Source organism: Aythya ferina (genome assembly GCF_964211825.1).
Source record: "Aythya ferina genome assembly, chromosome: 1".
NCBI classification, from domain to species: Eukaryota; Metazoa; Chordata; class Aves; order Anseriformes; family Anatidae; genus Aythya; species Aythya ferina.
In genome coordinates, this window is record NC_140296.1 from 147,444,637 (window position 1) to 147,463,636 (window position 19,000).

At 47.1% G+C, this 19,000-nt stretch overlaps 1 protein-coding gene and 1 long non-coding RNA gene across 6 annotated transcripts in view; both read right to left on the bottom strand.

The window, feature by feature from the left end:
- The window catches only part of HIPK2 (homeodomain interacting protein kinase 2), a 132,575-nt gene that overhangs the window by 69,637 nt on the left and 43,938 nt on the right, over positions 1–19,000 (bottom strand). The gene's annotated exons all lie outside the window — the stretch shown is intronic.
- On the bottom strand, positions 8,737–14,618 carry LOC311444889. Its single transcript, XR_014698119.1, has 3 exons — positions 14,175–14,618; positions 11,989–12,090; positions 8,737–10,203 (listed from the first exon to the last, which is right to left on the bottom strand). It is a non-coding gene; the product is annotated as an uncharacterized lncRNA (long non-coding RNA).

The following is a 19,000-nucleotide window of genomic DNA, read 5'->3' on the forward strand; positions in this document are numbered from 1 at the left end:
TAAATATATAAAGAACAAGCAAGGAAGCCTCTTCCGCAAAGGGAAGCTATTTTCAATTTAGGCAGGGCGCTTTCCTGACTGACAACTTCTGAATAAACTTGCAGCGTCTATATTACTTCCCTTTTCTTCCTGATTGACCAAACTCAGGGGCAGATGTAGTCTGCAGGATTAATTTATCTCACATCCTATTTTCTCCTCCTTCTTCCTGAGTTGCTTGCAATGACCGATTCCACTTCTTCTACCTCCATGGCGTAGAGCGAGCCACCCCGTCCCCCGATGCCGAACTGGGGCAGAGCTCAGCCCCGTGAAAACCCATGAGTACCTCTTGCTCGAGGCTGCAGCGTCTGACGGACCCTGAGCCCTGCTGGTGACCTCTCCTGGAGCAGGGCCACCAGACCCAACGTGGGGAAGTGGCTGCTCACAGCACAACCCTGCCCGCCTTCCTGCAGTGCTCAGGGGGTAACACACGCTGTTTGTGCCTGTTTCTTTGTCTGCACAGGGCCATTTATCCTCTGCTCTGAGGTCCCAACGCTAGACCTTTTTCACCTTGTAGGACCAGGAAAGCTTCAGGGTGTCTTCCCTGGAAGGACCAGGAGTGAAGCATCCCTTGAGCTCCCCCAGCCCATCAGCTGCCACCCCATGTGCAGCAAACTGGCCTCCACGGCTTCTGTCACTCATCTCCACGCTCCAAAAATAGATTAAAAAAAAAGAAAGAAAGAAAAAAAGAGAAAATAAGCATTCAATCTATTATTCTCACAAATGCTACAGCTTATTCCACCACTAACAGAATAAGCTAACAGTGACTGCAGATGTGAAACGGCTCGTCGCAAATCCAGAGGGCTCCTAATCCAAATTCTGTGTGGATTCGTACTTTGCACAGTCACATCAGCTTCAGCAGGGTTAATGGAGATATATAGGAGGTATCTACACTCCTCTTTGGTGCAAACATGCTCTCTTCTGTTGTTTAAATTTCCAGCATTACCTCTACCACGCTCTGGAGAGTCTCAGGATTCACCTTCATTCAGCAAACGTCCATTCTTTACTTGTGCTTTTCCTATGGCTCGATGTAAACATTTTAATTCTTTTTAGCTTATGTCACTGCAACATCCTACAAACCGTTCTGAGAATACAGTCTATAATTGCCCTTGCACAGACAAAAGTCCGTGGCATAAGACTTGAATCACCATCCCTGGAGGTCTTCAGGAAAGGTGTAGATTTAGAAGGTAGTAGCATGGTTTAGTGGTGGACGTTAGTACTGGGTTAAAGGTTGGGCTGGATCATCTTAGAGGTCTTTTCCAACCTGAATGATTTATGATTTTTTTTCTACATCTGTACTCAAATGAAGTTTTACCTGAAAAAAAATCTCTAAAGTATTTAACATATTCGATAAAACATTTAAACTATATATTATGCATGTACATTAAGGGAGAACTAGCCAGGCAGATAAAAGGGAAGATACCTTTTGTCTGAACTACCAAGATCCTTTAAAACAATTACGTGGAGATACTTTAAAAACCTGGCCACAACGTACAGTTTTCTAGAAATTATCTCAGCAGGCTGGTGTTGATCTTTTATTCCTACAGTAAGTTTTTCAGACTTCAATTTCACTGTTTAAGAGAGACACAGAACAGATCCAAATCTTAGATGTGGAAATCCTGTCTTAAAGTACTAGGGGAAAAGAAGAAGAGAGACAAACATCCAACAGGAGGAATTTTTTTTGAAGTGTCAAACCTAACATTTTCTTTACTTACAAATTCATCTTATTTGGAGTAGATTCATCTCCAGCAAAGCACTGACGATTCTAGTAACCTGTCACACTTCAGAGACTGGCGTGATTTTTTTTAATGTTTTTATTAACTCAATGGTAATCCCTTAATCATTCAGTTGACTATAATCTAGCATTTCCGTCTCAAACATTTCCAGTGGCTAGCTGCAGCTCTCAAAGACAGCTGTCAAAGCAGCTACGCTCTACTTTGCTTTTATTGTCCTCAGTTCAAAACCTTGAGTCCCCTGGTGCTGGCCAACCAGGGGATGAAATTAAACCACATTTATCTAAAGCCCTCCTCTCCAGCCAGCAGGCAGGCAGAGCGGGGTGGCTTTATGCTTTCTGTCCCTCCCTGGTACTGGTGCAGTCTGCATTTTCTTGCTGTGATCTCCGCAAAACCCTCTTATACAAGCAAGTTTCCAGCAGCGCAATGATGAAGCAGAAGCACATGGGTGTGGTGGTGGGGATGGTCATCTTGGTTCTCAGCACCTAGGGGCAGCTCCTGGCTCCTCAGGGCAGTGGGCTGTGCACGTACACCATAAATCCTCCAGCAGGGAATGTCCCCAAGGACCACCCAAAGGAAGAGGTGTCAAAAGGGCACTGGCCCCAGAAGAAGCAGGCTGGTGTCTATAAAAATATAAAAGTCCAGGGTGGGGAAAAAAAAAAAGTTAAAAAAAGTCTAGGATTCTTTGGCAGTTTCATGTCACAATTTGGGGCAATTCTGGAAGCTGATTTCCAAGAGCTGTCGCTGCAGTGACCTTAAACCACAGGTAACTCCACAGCTGTTGCACCAGAAAGGCAAGGATTTAAACCAAAAGAGGCTCAGCTCCTCTGACTTCAGTATCAGAGTCACAGAGCTATTCTTCTCCCACCGAGACTGCTCCTGCAGGCTTTCTCTTGGGAAGGGACAACCTAAGAAGTCACTTGCCAACCTCCAAAATCATAAGGTCTTTTTTTCTTTTTTTTTTAAAACTATATATTTAAAAGTACATTCAGTTTAAGTTTAGCTTGCTTTCAAGTTCATTCTTGAAATAACACTTAAGTCTAGAAGTCTCCTCACCCCATTGCATCCCCCCCCCCTTTTTTTTTTTTAGTTACAAACAAGACTGGGTACAAATACACCACTGCTTCAGTTTGGGCCCTTTCAAGGCAAACTTCTCCATCGTTCCCATTGTTGCACGTTCACATTGTAGAGTGGTTTCAGAGTATTAACAGCTCTTCACCCACTGAACAAGACATAGCCCCTAAGAGCCCTCATCCAGGCCAAAAATATGGGTGTCAGGTCCCTGGCACCAAGTGTTTTGCTGTGCAGCTCCTCTCCCACCAGGTCATGTTAATTGCTGATGCATAAAGCCAGCATCTTCTGTGCTCCTGCACCTTCAGCTTGACCTCCGCTGTCATCCCTGGAGAGTGATTTTATGGTTCGCATCTCTGTGTTGACTTCTGGAGCAGCACAACTTGCATCACACAATTCCTTTAAATGAGGAGGATAAAAGCGCAGGCCTAATTTATCACAGGGCCATTTGTTAAGCCAATTAAAGTGTTAAGAAAATTAATTGAAAGGGTTAATACACATCTGTAACAGGCTATCCTGGTTATGACATTTACCTTCAGAGCCACAACCAAGTTATCCGGTCTCTTCTCTGGAGTAAAGATAAATGTCAGCAGAGATCAACAATCATGTATTATAAATACACAATGCATATTTTTTTCTCCTGCTGTTTTGAAGCACTGAAACTGCTTTAGATGACAGGCATGAAATATTTAGAAACCGTTGGAAGAGAATGTTCTGAATCCTCCTAAACTTTTAATAACTTGCAAATCGTGATGTCACCCACAGGAGAGCACCAGGAAGGTATCTGCCAAGCAACCACAGCCAAAAACCAGCCCCACTTGCACCGCACCTAGTGGGTAGCGTTTCCTACAAAGCAGGCTTTGTAGCCGCTGGATGTTGGCTTGTTACGCCCGGACAGTGGGGTATTAAACGCAGAAGAAAGTTTGCAGAATAACCGCCTGCACTCAGTGAAACCCTGCAGGGAGCTCCCAGCTCAGCGGCAGTAACTCCTCATGGCCCAGAGAAGCACAGCTCGACCGGGAAGGATCTGCGTTACGGTAGGCACACATGTGCTCGGTAGCTGTTGTTTACTGGGTCATGTTGATTTTGCTTTCAGCTATGTTTTCTTAGGCACCCACGTCTCTTCACGTAGGAGTGCCTTAGAAATTACAAAATATTGCTCCCACTCAACATACACGCGTACGTATACACTGGGATTGTGTGTACAGAGCTCGAGAGATGCCCTCCACAAACAAACACTTGCAGCCATTGCCAACCTGCAGGAAAGCCAAGGTGCTTTCGCAGCCCTGTGCAGCAAAGCTCCGCAGCCAAGCCAAGGGAAGAGCTGCAGCCTCACCGTCCCCTTGTCCTTTTGGGATCCGCATGGCTACGGCTCCTCGAGCCTCCTTCGCTCAGGGATCAGGCTCAGCACAACCCTGGTGGCCACCCCTCTCCTCGGTGGACTGAGGAGCAAAGTGGGGTCTTCCAGCCTTTTCCTGCAACACAACTCGCTTGCAACTCAGCATTTCCCCACAGAGGGGCCTCCAAACGCATGGATAATTTCGCTCTTCTCCTTCCCTCGCCTCCAAAGCATCTCTCCTGCTAGCCCAGTTTCTTGGAAAGCAGCAGGTTCTTGCTTCACAGAGAAATTCCTGCTAAGGAAGCTGAGCACACTTGAGCCCTTCCCCTCTGTCCCGACCTCCACCCTGGTTTAGGAAGCTCACCTTCCTGCAAATACCTCGGCCACAAACACAGCCCCACGACATTTCACCCTCACAGCACAACCCTCCCGCTTGCAGCTGCCACCCCAACAAGACCCACAGCAGGACCCAAGCCATTAAAGGCACATTTTACTGGGAACGGGGGCTGGCGGAGGCACAGGTCTGCAGGCAGATAACCAGCACATGAGGCTGCGACACAAACCACCCCAACAAGCCCCCCTGCCCACATCGCCCCTTCCTTCCCCTGCACGCTGCAGAGCTGCCGTCACGCCAGGTTTGTTTCCCTCGGTAAGCAATGGCTTGCAGAAGCCACTCGGCGGAAGTTATTAAAGCTGCTTTGGTATGGGGAAAAATCTCATTAACGTCAGCAAAAGGAGGAAGACTTCTGAAAAGCTCCCAGCTAATTTGCTTTCTTTTAATTTTCTTGCAATTACAGTAAGCAGCGTAGCGCTCTCCCAATAAATGAGTCTTTAGCGCTGTGACAGGAGGTTTCTCCCCGAGTCACTCGAGCTCCAACTTTTAACCCTTCGATAGGTTAAAGGAAGAAGTGACTGCATGGTGTGCACCTTCCTAGAACAAATGGATTTCAGGCACTTCCCGTAATTTATCTGCACGGCGGAAAATCCCTGTTTTGTCTGTACAGCTTTTTTTTTTTCTCCTTAATTTTTGCTTTGCAGTCATCGCAGCAGCACTGAGCTGGTACTTCCCACATCCTTTACTTGCTATAAATTCGGTTTCTCTTACAGTAAACACAGCTCCTAAAGGCTGCAATCCAGTTCTTTTCTGAAAAGAGGCTCAGTGTAGCATATCCCACACACTGGCTGATTTTTAAAACTCACTATGTATGTAATCTATTTTCCCTTACCGCTTTGGAAAGTTGAAGAGCAACAATTCTATTTCAGACTTCAGCTTATTATTTTTACTCTGCCATAAAAAAAAGAAGGGAAAAAAATGTTGAAGAATGTTTAAGAATGCAGTCTAGAGATTAGTAAGGGGACGGGATATATATATACTTAAGAAAAAAGGAAAAGATGTCCTCTATATGAAGTGAAATTGGATTGATTTTTCATCCGCCAGAAATGTTGCATTAATGCCTACCACCAAGATTTCATAGTGGCAGGTTTTTAATTAGAGTAGGAGGTTATTTTTTGCTAAATAATTTGAAGAAGCACTTTGTGGAGGGAAATTTTGTTCTGATTAGACCAAAATGGAGCCTTTAAATCACATAGCCAAACCAAAACAACTCAGGACAGTCCAAATACCCTTATTATTTGAAGAGTCTTGAAGTGACTAATACTTTTTTAATACTTTTTTGTTGTTTTTGTTTTGTTTTCCTTTATTCTCAGCTGCAGATTCAACTAACAATGTTAGCTTTCTATTTTGGTTAAGTTCCTAATTGCCAGAGCTCCAACCAAAGCCTTTACAGTATGAACCCTAAAACCTCAAAAAAGTACCCCCAAATAAATCATAATTTCCTGTTTTTTTGTTTGTTTGTTTTTTTCCCCCAGCAGTTTCACCAATGTTTTCTACGCGTTCCCATGGTACCAGGCAGGGGCAGCTGGAACACCTGGGACTTTGGGTAACCCCTATGGGGACATTTGGATCTTCCTGCCCATTTCTGAACGAACACCTCAAAGGTCCAGCACCCCCAGCAGAGCCCACTGCTGATCCTATAGTGGAGAGAAATGGTGCGTCGAGCTGTGTGAAAACCTCCCTGCCCTCGCAGCTATGAGAGTCCCCTCCACAACAAACGGCTTGCTTTGTGAGGTCCCCAGCACAAGCCAGAGGAAAAAAGCCCCTCCTGGTACATGCTACAATACACCGTATTATTTTTTCCTTCCCAAATTCTAATAATCTCAGCAGTAGATATTGAAAAAAAGGCTGTATGGATTAAAAACTGCATTATACGTGGAAATTAGGTGATTGGTAAACTGGTGTTCAACTGGACCCTTTGCTGAATGCATTTCAGCCACAGGAAGCTTCTCGCACTGATTTGCAAATTGCAGAAAACCCCACTGCTGGCAACATTTGAAAAAAACTAAGAAGGACCTTTGTTGTCTGAGGAAAGAAAAGAGGCCAATAAAGACATTTTTCACTTCTTTAACGGGTATGTGATGATCACAAGCTTCTTGCACTGATAAGACAGCGCCTGCACACTGAAGAAGGGTGCCCACCAGGACATACTTACACATACCAAGCACTGTACTTGCATCATTTATAGCTACTCTACATACTTTATAATGTATGCATGGATGAGCCATACTGATTATAGGATACTGAAACTGTCTCATTTGTCCAGGCCAGTCACAATCTCATAATTAAATGATAGCCATAAAGAAATCCTCGCTCAAACTGGGACAGCAGGAGAAGGTTCATTTCCTTGTTTGTTAGAAGCTTTCCCATGCCACGTGCAAATGGAATCCGGGGGTGATGGAGATTTTGAGCACTTAGAAATCAAGAGACCTGAAGTGGGTCACAAAAAACAAAATCAGAGAGTTTCTCTGGGAAGTCACGCAGCCAGATCCATGAGCAGCACTACAGCAGAAGTTGCTGTCAGGAACCAAATGCCAGCTCAGGTTTTCCTCCCGGCTACGGAGACATGAAACCATCATAAACGCAACTCTTCCTTTCCACTCATCAGGCTCCGCACTTAGCTGACAGCATCTTAAAGCTAACCCTGTTTGGCCAGAAGAACAGAGGACACTGAACAAGCACGCCTTTCTGTAGGAAAGTCCCCTTCTTGCCACCCCTTCCTTTTCAGGCCAGAGCTCCTCAGCTGACAGGAACATTAGAAAACCCATTCTGTCATACAGCCAGAAATTTCTGCTCTCATTCAAAACACTGAGCTCGCTGTGCTCCAACAAAGCCGTGTTCAAAACAAGCGTTGGCATGTGCATTTATGCGAAATGACTGAATGGCCCTGCAGGTTGATAAAAGGTTCTGGAGTCTTTCACATAAAACTAAAGTCACTGGTTTGAATCTGACCCGTATCAGTGGTGTCTGAAACTGGCTACAGCTGGAAGGCTGTTGGCATCCCGTCTGACAGGGCTGGTAGTATCAGTCTGATTCCTGGAAGACAAATACACCCGCTGTGTTGGTAGTTTGCACAGGGAGGTCAAGACTCAACAAGGAATAAATTTTGAACTTCCTTTCCATGCGTGCTCTTTGTCCTGCCAACGCAGCCGGCGGCAGTGGTTGGTAGGCTCTTAAGGCCAGCGAGTACAAGGTACTTTCATGGATTGTGATAAACCTACCCAGCTGGGTTTAATTGAAAATATTCTGTATCATTTAATTCACTTTCACAAGTGATCTTCCACAGCCTTGTGAACCAGGGCTTACACATGACACTGATGTCTCCAAGAGAACATGCTGGAAGAGACCATCCCTCCCACACCATACAATAAAATGTTAAATCTGATGATTATCCCTGAAGAAGTAGGAAAAAAACAAAACAAAACACCAAAACCGTCCATCTGTAATCTGCCCTTCCCCCATCTCCCTAGGCCATAAACAATTCTGTCAGTTGAGTTTCCCAGACAGCTCAGCATTAGTGAACGCATTTCCCCACAAAAGAAAAAAAACAACAAAAAAACACGGGTACACAAATCCCCCATCCCCTTTGTTTGGGTACAAACACTTAGCTTGGGCAAGGCAAGAACTCATCCCTGATGCTCCCTCTGAAACTCAGCTCAGAGACCAGAGGTCTCTGACCAGGCCACAGCAGGAGCAAAATGAGGTGGGGAAAACCCAGTTTTTAATTGATACCAAACTAAAGCACGGTTCAGATCAAATCTCATTTTACTGGGATGTTCAAACCTCCTGCCAGCACTCAAACTGCTCTGGCTTTAGTCCATTGTACAGCAGCATGCTGATCACCTTAAAAATCTTATTAATCTGATGAAGAGTGCTCCCTAGACCTTGCTTTCTGTAAAGTGCTGAGCTGCTCATCAGCCCTTACCAAAAATCACAGAAATAAAGCCTGATCCTCCCAGCGTGAGCTACAAGCTTTGCCCCTTCCTCACTGAGGCAGCAAACTCCGCTGGCTTGCTCCTGTTCACACAGCCCTGCACATGCTCAATAACACCATTGATTTTGTTTGTGCAGGCAGAGAGAATCCAATTTTAAAAAGCCACATTGATTCCCACCCATTAAAAACAGAGCAAGCTGCAGCATTCGCTAAATGGATAGAAAAAGACTGAGGTCAGGGTGGAGGGGTGGGAATAATGTCATTACTACAAGCTTGTTCTGAAGGACAGTTGCAGAAACAGACAATAAAATAGTAACCGTTTGACTTCACGTTATTTGTTGTAGTTTCTAAATTACAAAAATAGTAATTCTACAACCTGGGAGTGCCCCGGCACAGCGAAGGAGATGCAAAACTGAAGGCATCCAAGAGCATGTAGCTGTGATTAGTTGATTTGGAGCATGAAAACGCACACGCACGCAGCAAGAGAGGGCACAGATACAGGAACCGAGACAGCAGCAGTATCTGCAAAGGGCCCTGTCTGCTTTTCAGTTCTTTGTTTTCATACATTAAACAAACAGAGCCATTGCACAGGTCACTGAGGACCTTCCTTCTGCATCCATGGCCCCAGCTGCACCACAGACAAAAACTATTATTATTCTCTAATGGCTGCACCTTTTGGACAATGATTCAGTGTTTTTCCCCCCCCTCTCTTCTGTGCAGTGCCACTTAGTCTTTTGCTTCATTTTATGTTTTAGTCGCACACTCTTGAAATCTTCGTGTAGCAACTAAGCATCGATGAGGAAGCTGTGAGTGGGAGCTCCTGCTTTTCGCTGCAGCTGCTCGCTGTGGGTAGGTCCTGGGAATGGATGGATGCTGCTGCAGCGGTGAGGGGCTGGGAGAAGCTGCTGAGTAGGGAGGGAGGTGGTGGTGGTGCAGCCCCTGGGGGCACTTCCCCACCCCAAATCTGGGAGCACGAGCTACAGACAGCCCCGATGCAGGGAGCCACAGCTGGTCAGTGACCAGCAGGCACAGCCCGGAGCGTGCACACACCCCACGCTCGATGTGGTGGCTGAGCTTCAGTCAAACTCCGCATGCCAGCAGGCCGTGAGGCTGCCCACATGTTGCAGAGCAGTCACTCGTCTTCCCAACTTAGTCGGAAGATGCGAGCAGGCAGGCGCTTGCTAGCACCGCTGAGGCTTTCGTAATTGGTCCCAGCTGGTTAGTCGTAACATGCCTTGTTGTTGAGCAACCACCTACTAACGCTGTCAGACATTCCCTGGTTGCATAAGGAGGGCTAGTTATCGTTATTAATTACGCGCTGCCATGGGCCTGTGCCATGCCGCACAGATAAGGAAGCCCTTAAGCTCCCAGCCAGTCATGCCCTCATCGTGCAGGCTGCCCCCAGCACTATGGGAAGCAAGCTCAGGCCTTGCAGCAGCCATGGCCATCTCCTATCCTTTCTACCATGGTTTTGAAGCGACTTGGTCCTCCCTCCCCTGCTGGAGGCCAGCAGGGGCCAGGCCAGCTAGGCCACCACAGCAGCCATCTTGTGGAAGCCATGGCACGTTGTTGTGTGGGCACGCAACCAAGAGTGCCGCGGCCATTTCAAAGCATCGTGAAGAGATATACCCCACCGCCTGGCCACATCACTGACAGGAGACACAACAGCAGCAAAGCTTGAAGCCTAACCTTAAACCTACAAGAGGAAACAACATAGAAAGCAAACATGCTGTTCCTGGTGCAGAAGGGAAAGACCCAACAATGTGGATCCCTCTCAGGAGGGAAAATGAGGCAGAAGCATGGGGGAAATGCAATGGAAGTGGCTATTCTACAAGCTGCCTGAGCGTACCAACAGCTCTGAAGATTTAAGTCAGCATTTCCCAGCCTCCCTGCTTCCCCAACTCTAGGTCCTCACTCACCATTCAATTTGAACTGTGCAAGACAAAAAATAATAATTAAAAAAAAAAAAAAAAAACAATAATAATCAGGGGCATTTTGTGCAGGAAGAACAAGCAGCATCTTTTTTCTTCCCTGTCAGTGGACCACCTTGACATCCCCCTTGCAAAACTGAGGACTGTAGTTATGTGCTGCACACAAGATCCTTACATGACTTAAAATGCCATTTTGAGGGCAGTAATCCATTTCTGTAGCCACGGGCTAACATAAAAGCTGTGAGCTTGTCTAGGAGCTGGAGCTCCAGGGCTGCTTGAAAGCACACACCTTGAGCTGGAAATTAATCTCTTCAAATCCCACGTGAAACCACATGGCAGAATCGGGCTGAGAGGAGCAGTTCACGTTGCTGTATCAGCTGCCTCAAGCAACTCTGACCTTTGCCATCCATGGCTTTTATCAGAACTAAACTCTGTTGCCCTGGGTTTGCTCCTGCTGCTTCTCTCCCAACTTCTGTATTTGCTGCCCTCCAGACCCAAGAAGCGCATTGAGGCTGTTAGGAAAATATCCTGACAACTTACAGGTAGGACAGGCACTACTGCACTTCTCCAGCTGCTGGGGAGAAGCAGCTGGGGAGATTTCTTCAACTCTCTCTGAGGAGGAGGCTGAAGGCATGGACTCATTCAAGGTCCCCATGGAAAGACACCCACCACCAAGGTCAGAGGTTGGCAACCGTGTCACAACACCATGCTGCCAAACGCTGCAGGTTGGTCCTTCAGCTTCAATGTGAGCCATCTCCCTTTGCACACACAGTGCCTCCAATTGCCACACAGGAACATTTCACACCCATTTACCACCACTCCTCGCTTTAATTCCAGTTCAGATCATGCTTTAATGTTACCCATGCCTTTGGAAGCCAAGAGGGCAATTTGCAGAAGCTTAAGTTTAGTTTCTTTTGTGCTAGATCATAGGTACTGATGCAGAACGGTAATTCTCTAAATCTAACAAACGTTTAAAGTTTATTCTCAGTGGATTTATATAGACATAAATACACAGATTAAAAACAAGTAACACTTTGGGGGCTTTTTATTACTGTCTAAAGTAGCCAGGAACATGGACATTTTCTCTCTCTTTTCTATCTGCTTTCTTCCAACTGCACAGTTCAGAGACTTCATACAGATCAGAGACAAAGTTCAAACCAGCACTGACAATTTCATTAAAAAAAAATTGTGTTTTCTTATGTTCTTTACTCTTTTATTGCTATTTTCAAAATGAAGAACAGACCCTATCAAAGTGCTAAGGGCTGAAAACATAACTCTAAACCTGTCTCTAAATGATACACGAAACCCAACTTTGTGCCAATCCATTTTTATCATCTCTTTGTGGCCATAACAAAGCTGAGAACAAGAGCTAAACAATAGAGAGAAAAGAATAATTTCAACATAATTTTTTTTCTGAAAGTAACAATCGGTGGCAATAACAAGAACCCATTCAGAAGACAAAATGTTATCTTCCAACCCAGTTAGCATGTCTTTCTTCCTCTCACTCATTATATATCTCGCACATCACGCTATATTTTGACCTCACTTACAAAGGAATATGCTTGGAAGCGACATCTCCATACGCGTATCAGCACAGCTACGTAGGCTCCAGCCCGTGCTACCTCTCCCTTCCTGGGTCCCTCACACACCTGCTACGAGGAGATAGGTGTTATCAAAGAAACCTCCAGAAGAGCTTTACAGGAACAGTGACATGGCAAGCTTATCCTTTTGTTTGTACCCATGCAGCCCTCCTGAACCACTGATTTACATTGTTAACAATGGCAGGAGCTGTGTTTTTGACAGCTACAGGGACAAGATCTCTTAGGTAAACTTTATTTATTTTGTTTTAGATACAGGCCTGCACCATTACTTCCTTTTACCTGCCGAAACAACTGGCAGTGTTTCATCGTTAACTTTTTCAGCATAGTAACCAGGAAATTCAGCTAGCCTCAGCTGAATGTGTTTACCTTTTAGATTTCATCTGTCCCTCTTAACATTGTTTTGAGGGTCAGGGAAATATTCCATTACCCTCTTGGATGACTACCCTGTTTGCAGCTTCCCACTGGCAAGCAAAACATTCTTTTGGGGAAGAAAAAAAAAAGTTTCCATTTATTTTGTCTAAGCCATCAGATCCTCCTTCCACCCCTACCACCCTGGACTTTCTTTCCAGCGCCCAGCTCTGCGTGGAAGCAACTGGTTGAAGCAGGAGCCCTGACCGAGGAGGACAGGGGGAAGGTCAGCAGCTCTCCTGCACGTCAGCTGTCCCCCAGTCGTGCGTGCTAACCCCTGCAGTCACGTCTCCCAGCGCTACCTTTCTGTTTGAGGGCTGTTTGTACTCTGCTACCCTTCTGTCTGAGGGCCTCAGCCACAAAAATGGTTGTGTGTTAGGTGCTGTAAACACAGCCCCCGCTGCAGAAAACACAGCTTCTGGGGAAGGCAGCCTAAGGTAAACAGCAACAGACACCTTTGGGTGGACGGGGAGAAAACGTGGTATTGCTCAGCAGTACTAGCATGAGTGAGCTCATCCCAAGACTTCCAGTTAAAGACACCAACTCATTGCAGTACCGCTCCTGTTACCAAGTTAACCGAAACCTTGCTAGCGTTTTGTTGCCTGCTTTTATGTGAGCACCAGGTGCTGGAACAGACCATCTTCCCAATTCTCCAACACTTCAGGTGGTGAGCGTCCTGGGTTCAGGAGCTGAGCAAGTCACCAAAGTCATCCAAGACTGCTCCAAGCCTTCTGCAAAGGGAGAAGCTCAGTGATGACACTAAGAACCCTTTCTTTACCAAAAGGGTTGTGAGGCATTGGAACAGGCTGCCCAGGGAAGTGGTGGAGTCACCATCCCTGGAGGTCTTTAAAAGACGTTTAGATGTAGAGCTTAGGGATATGGTTTAGTGGGGACTGCTAGCGTTAGGTCAGAGGTTGGACTCGATGATCTTGAGGTCTCTTCCAACCTAGAAATTCTGTGATAAGAAACTTTCAGCATTTCTCACGTCCCATCAGGCCCATTGCACTATGCTTATGTTTGAGAGGTTCTGCTTGGAACTTGCTACAAAATGCAGTGGTTACAAAAAAAAAAAAAAAAAAAAAAAAAAAAAAAAATATGAGGAAGAGTTAACCCAAGTTCTTCATTCAAGTTCTCTTCAGTCAGACCCGGGTCAAACCCCCTGTACCTTACCCTGCATCCACCCTCCAAACAGAGCCTTTCAAGGGGTACAACAAGTTTTGAAGGAGGTAGAAGTCTGCTACACCAGGTTAAAACTAACGCAAATCAGCAGAAGCAGGGTGGAAAGAACAGGATCTGAACGTGCCCCTAAACAACAATACTATATAGTCATGGCAAAATAAAGGCAAAACCTGTCAGCACAGCATAACTTGTGTCTGTGCAAGTAAAACAATAACTGAAATTACTTCTGTCCTTCAGTAAGGGGAAGGCAGAGGTCAAGCTGCCACTCAGAGACTCACAGTTTATTTTCCAGCTTGTCACAGAAGAAGCACGCTGTTCTGTTTGGAAATCAGCTATCCTGTTTTTAAAGCCTTCAGAGAGCAAGGAGGGTGAAACCTCATCTTCTTTCCTCCTACGCCTTTCCATACGCAGGGAATAGTGACCTCCAGGTAACCATCCTCTGCAACAGGATTTCTCCTTTCTGCCCACCCCCTCTCCAGCTTCCTACAGCCACCTCCCTTTTATTTACTCTCTTAGAGCTGAGGCTCTCTCACAGTATATATACATACCTCTCTTCTCTTCTTTTTTTTTTTTTCCTTCTCCCCATTATAAAATACTGCAGAATAGCCTTTTTTATGATCTGGCCTAAAAGGAAAAAGACACTGAGCCTGCCAGAGTCTGAGAAGTGTTACACCACTGGACAATGCTCTCAGACTGATTTTTGGGTGGCCCCACACAGAGCCAGGAGTTAGACTCTACAATCCTTGTTGGTCCCTGCCAACTCGGGATATTCTCTGATTCTGTGATTTTCTTAAGCTTCCTACTTAAACAGGTAACAGCTGCGGCTGTACCTCAGCTTAAGCCAGGCCACAAGATTAGTGTTTTTCAAGCAAGGTAACAACTCTCGGGTGCTTGAGAGGTGCTCATTTTCCCCAGCAGGACCTGGAGAAAGAAAATTACTGAGCCCCACCTGAGAACCAGCTGCACTTACATTCACTTAGGCTAATTTGAAGCACCACCAGTGCAGCAACTAGCTCAGGAAGTTAAGACACAAACGTTGGGGACTGAAATGACAGCATTAAGGGGCCTGACACTGGGGAACCCATTGCAATTAAAGCATCTTCAGGTCATTTCTCTCTTCTTGTAATGACTCGTTCACGTATGAACCATCGTCAGTCACTTTCCTAACTTCATAGACAGTAAGCAGCAGAGCTTAAATGCTTTCCAATCAGAAATTGCTCTTTGGTGTAATACAGCTTCTCAGTCCCACCATGCTGGGGCCTAAAACTTGTGACCCTAATAAACGCACAGATGTACACAGCCAGCTTCCTCTGTGATACACACAAATCTCTTGCCTGCAGTGAGCAAATGTGCAGGGGAGATGTTACGGATGCAAAAGCCTGATAGGATTTTTAAGTATGTGCTACTTGAGCAAAGCATCCCTGAAAGCCTGTGCAAATTGTGTTGCTAATGCCCCTTTCATATTTGGATGCGTGGATGATGAATCTCCTACTAATTCGACTGATTTTTGCTCTGGGAGCACTGATGGCAAGCCAACCGCCCGTCACCTCTTTCTGCTTCTTGTCAGCCAGCGCTGCTGAGAGCCAGGCAGTGCATGGGCCCCAACGGGCCCTGAAACAAGAGCAGAGGGACAGAGGAAACCACTGCACAACCACAGCGCTTTCTCCTCTGCTGACCGCTGTGAGAGGAGCAGCTGCCCCAGGCGAAGAGCCGGGCACCTTCTGCCCCACTGCGCTTCCTTCGCGTTTGGTGAGGAAGCGACGTGGGTGGGAGGAGAGAAAGGAGGGTGAACCCAAAGCCGCAGAAGCAAGCAACTCGGGGCAGAGACCAACCTGTAGGTCTTCGGTGCACACAGCTGACACCGATGGCAGCCGGCCCCTGCTCACTAGAAAAATAGAAGGCAGGAAATCCTGTGACAGTCTTGTTTCGGTGACAATGTGAGAGACGCCGCAGCAGGAGACAACAACAAAACAAAAACCCTCTAAACCCCCAGAGCACACGTGGGCAACCTGCAGAGGGGGGCCTGGCACTTCCTAGCCCCTCGCTGCTCCTCCCGGGGCTACCAAAACGCCTCTGGCAGCGGGTGCAGAGAAGGCAGGGAGCAGTCCAGGAGTCAGCGTTGGGTTAATCAGATGGGCTCGTGGACAGCTGTGCCAGGAGCTCTGAGATTGTTTCAGGTGGAAGGTTAGTAAGGGAGTGTGTTTGCTCACTGCCTCCTCCTCGCAAGCCCTCTCGAAAGCTGGAGCTTAAACGTGGCCGTGTTTGAAGTGATATTTCCATGCCAGAAAGTGCCACTTTCCCTGCACCCAAGGCCATGATCTATCCTTTCCTGTATCTGCTGTTAACGGAGCTTGTAATTTCAGGTGGGGAAGGTAAACAGCTGGAAATGAGGAACTCCTCAGAAACAAACACTCTTCTCGACGCAAATCGCTCTAGCAACGATGAACAAGGGACAAGAAATGTGGGAAGGGCAGGGTATGGTTAACAGGGGGCCTGCAGCCCAGATTTTGGGGTGCTCTTAGGGTCTCTGGCTGTTCCAGCAATTTACGGGGATTGTAGAAGCCCAAATTTTTATTTATTTATTTATTTATTTTATCTGTGCTTAGCGGGACATTGCCAACGTTTTCCTTGTGCCTTTGAGCTGTGGTGTTTCCTCCTGCCGGACAAAGTTGTGAAGCTGCAGCTGACTTGTCAGGAACTGGTCCCTCACCTGCACCAGCTGATGCCAAACCGGACCCTCCGAGCTGCTGCTGGTGGCCACTCGGGTCCCTGTCCCTCAGCTACAGCCACAAATGGTCCCTGCCTATCGACACACAGCACCATGAGGCTGGGATCTGCAGGAGGAATCATTACTGCCACCCCACATCTTTGCTGCGCAGGAGCTGGTTTGAGGGAGGGCAGCGGGGCCAAAAGGAACCGGCCCAGCACTCAGATATTTGCATTTTCCACTGTTCAGACACGGATGAGCCAAAAGGGAGCAGCACAAGACTTCTCCCTCTCCTCAGCCCATCCCCAGCATCACGAGCGGGAGAGGCAGGGGGAGAGAGGGGCAGATCAGTAACGTGGCCAGGACAAAGGGGCAGCTGCGATGTCTGCTCAGAGCAAAAAGCCTAGGGAAATTGTTAGAAGGTTTCAGCAAAAAAAACCCTGGGGACACTCTAGTCTGAAGATATTGTTTAGGCTGAAGCATAGGCTTTTCTGTTTTAAATTAGACTCCAGAAAGGGAGTTATTTTGGAATACACACTGCATATCTTCTGCTGGATGCATCACGGGCACACCACCTGTTTACCATGCCTGCTCTGGGGTGATTTATACACAAAGGATCTTGGCAAAGAACTGTCTTCGCTTCACTTTTGTAAAACCAAAAACCAACCTGGCCTGACTATCACAGAGATGGGACAAAGCCAAAAGCTTTCAGCTGAGTGTCTGTTCCCTTCCAAGGCTTGGTGGTCTGGATACAAAGAAACCGAGATTCAATTAATCCTGGTGTTGGTTTTGCAAAAACATTTCTGCTGGATTTTGGTTCTGAAAACAACAACTCCAAACTCTGGTGTCCTTGGGAAAGAAATGAAAGACTGCTGAAAATAGTGCAGTTGGAAGGCTGCTTTCCTTCACAAAGCCTTCCACAGCGTCCTGCAAGCCTGTAACCCTAACAGGCGTATCACCACTGAGTGAAACCGAGTCTCGGCTGCTGAAAGGGTATGAGTCTGCGTGCTGTCAGATGCTCTCATGCAAAGTGTTGTCATACTTCAGTCACGAATCTTTGCAATGCAGTAAGAAACTAGAAGGAAGAGGGGAACTGCCTGTGTCAGTGCATTTCCAGTCCTCCCCTGCACACAAGTGGGGAGAGGTCAGCTCGAGGGGCTGGGCGGGTGCTTGGTGCTGGAAATGCAGCCCTGTGCCTACCATCCGTCCACTGAACACCCCTTTTGGCCACGATACGGTGTCAGCAACGAGATGTGCAGCTCCTTCGCGATCCCTTTGGAGCAGCAGAAATGACTGCGAGCTTCTCACCCCTGGAAATGTGCAGTTGAAGTAGATATACACGAGAAAACAGCACTGCAGCAGTGAGGGCCAGGCAGCACCCAGAGGTGATTTTGCAAGTCCAGAGCAGCAGAAGATTTTGAAATTTAAGTGCATTAGCACTGTTATACAAGGACTTAACAGATGCCAGCGCACTGACTAACCTAATAAGCACAGCCTATCCCTGCTGCCATTACTGCTGCCTCACTGGAAGGGCAGTTTTGGCCAGGACGACGTGTGCTCTGAGTCACACGATGGGGAGGAGGCAGCGACGCTGCTCAGGAATCCACCTTGCTGCGTGTGGCTGGAGGATGATACCTGATGTCCACGTGTGGCAGGATGGAGGGGACACAGACAGCTTAGCCCCCGGCATTCCTCAGGACCAGTGCTCACCTGGCGAAGCGTGCAGAGCTAAAAACCACCCGCGCACCTCACTGTTTGCTACACAAGGCACTCAGCAGCCGACACCATGCGCAGAGCACTTCTTGCCTGTGTATCTTCTTGCAGTGAGACCGACAGAGATAACCACCTCCTCAAACTGACGCTCAGTTTCATTCTCTGTTATCAAACCACCTGATCAAAGGCCACTTACCCACACTGCAGACGTCTCAGCCCATGGCCAGACATGCCACATACCAAAGCCTCTGGAGAACAAGGCATCAAAACTACGCTTATCCATTAACAGTGCAGGGGTGACAGCCACTATTTACTTTGCAAATTCTGAAAGACTTAAATCTCATAAGGTGATTATGCCATTAATTAGTGAAATGCAGTCATCTCTGGGGTGTAGCACAGCAGCTGCTTTGGCTGAGCAGCAAAGAAAAAAACAAGCAGGCAGCGTAACATGGTGGTAGTACTCCAAAGAGAAGTCAGTCCCTCTCCCAGAAGGTATCCCTCTTTCCTTGGTAGTGTGTGAATGTTGACTCCAGTGTCTGGGGGCATCTGATGAAGCCTGAGCCCTGCATTTTGCAGGATATGAGTTTTCCTGAGAAGCTATACATGCAGGGATTATAAACCCAGAAGGGGTCTCTGGTCATTCGTCCCTCTGACCTCCTGAAAAACAGACCACAGAGCCTACCTGAATGATCTCCCCTTCAGACTGTGGCATTTTTTAGGAAAAACACACAGGCAAGAGCGCCGTATGACAAATGCAGGTCTGAAGAAGGCACGTTTGTACCACGGCGAATTTACAGACTGAAGCTGCATGGGAGGAAGGAGGCTGCTCCCCGAAGAAGCCCACCTCCTCCGGCTGAGGCCTTCAGCCTGCGAACGGTCCCTGGTCATTCAGGGGCAGAGTCAGTGCCGGCGCTGCTTCAGCCAGGTGCTGGCTGCTGCTCATCACCCTTCAGC